Here is a 1,231-nt window from a genome sequence, read left to right as displayed (position 1 = left end):
CAAGAGTTACTGCGTTGACTGTCGGGATTTATGATCTTACTTTACCTTCTGGACTTGTGTTAGAATTACATGATTGTTATTTTGTACCTGCAATTAGCAGGAATATTATTTCGATTTCATGTTTGGATTCTGATGGTTTTCGTTTTGTCATTGAGAACAAAACTTTATCTATTTATAGAGGCGCTTTATTTTATGGTAATGGTTACCTGTTTAATGGCCTTTATATTTTGGATGATAAACCGTCTAGACACAGTTCAATCTATAACGTTAGTACCAAGCGGTTTAAGCCGAACGACTTAAACCCGACCTATCTCTGGCATTGTCGGCTTGGTCGCATCAATGAGAAACGCATAGCGAAGCTTCATTCTGATGGACTTCTTGATTCTTTTGATTATGAATCAATCGAATCGTGCGATTCTTGTTTGATGGGCAAGATGACAAAATCTCCTTTTTCTAGAAAAGGAGAAAGGGCTACAGAGTTGTTAGAACTCATACATAGTGATGTATGCGGTCCTATGAGCTCACCCGCTAGAGGAGGTTATCTGTACTTTGTTACGTTTACTGATGATTTTAGTCGGTACGGTTATGTCTACTTGATGAGACATAAATGTGAAATACTTGAATTGTTCAAGATTTTCAGAAACGAGGTACAGAACCAACTTGGCAAGACGATCAAGTTGCTTCGATCTGATCGAGGTGGCGAGTATATGAGCCAAGAGTTCACTAACTATCTGGCAGATTGTGGGATTGTCTCACAGTTAACCCCACCTGGAACGCCACAGTGGAATGGCGTGTCCGAGAGGAGGAACCAAACCTTATTAGATATGGTACGGTCTATGATGAGTCAGATCGATCTTCCTAAATCCTTCTGGGGATATGCTTTGGAAACAACAGCGCTTATACTGAACAACTGTCCAACAAAATCAGTTCAGAAGACACCATATGAGATATGGACTGGGAAGCGTCCCAGGTTAGCATTCATGAAGATTTGGGGATGTGACGTTTATGTGAAACGTCTGGCTTCTGATAAGCTATCCGCCAAATCTGATAAATGCATATTTGTGGGTTACCCTAAAGAAACTAAAGGGTACTGGTTCTACAACCCATCCGAGAACAAAGTGTTTGTTGCTCGGAATGGATCTTTCTTGGAGAGAGAGTTCGTCTCCAAGACAGTCAGTGGGAGTAGAATAGATCTCGAAGAAGTTCGAGAACCACAAATAGTCAAGGAACC

This window comes from Tarenaya hassleriana, unplaced genomic scaffold (genome assembly GCF_000463585.1).
Source record: "Tarenaya hassleriana unplaced genomic scaffold, ASM46358v1 Cleome120, whole genome shotgun sequence".
In the NCBI taxonomy this organism is placed as follows: domain Eukaryota; kingdom Viridiplantae; phylum Streptophyta; class Magnoliopsida; order Brassicales; family Cleomaceae; genus Tarenaya; species Tarenaya hassleriana.
This window is presented reverse-complemented; position numbering follows the sequence as displayed.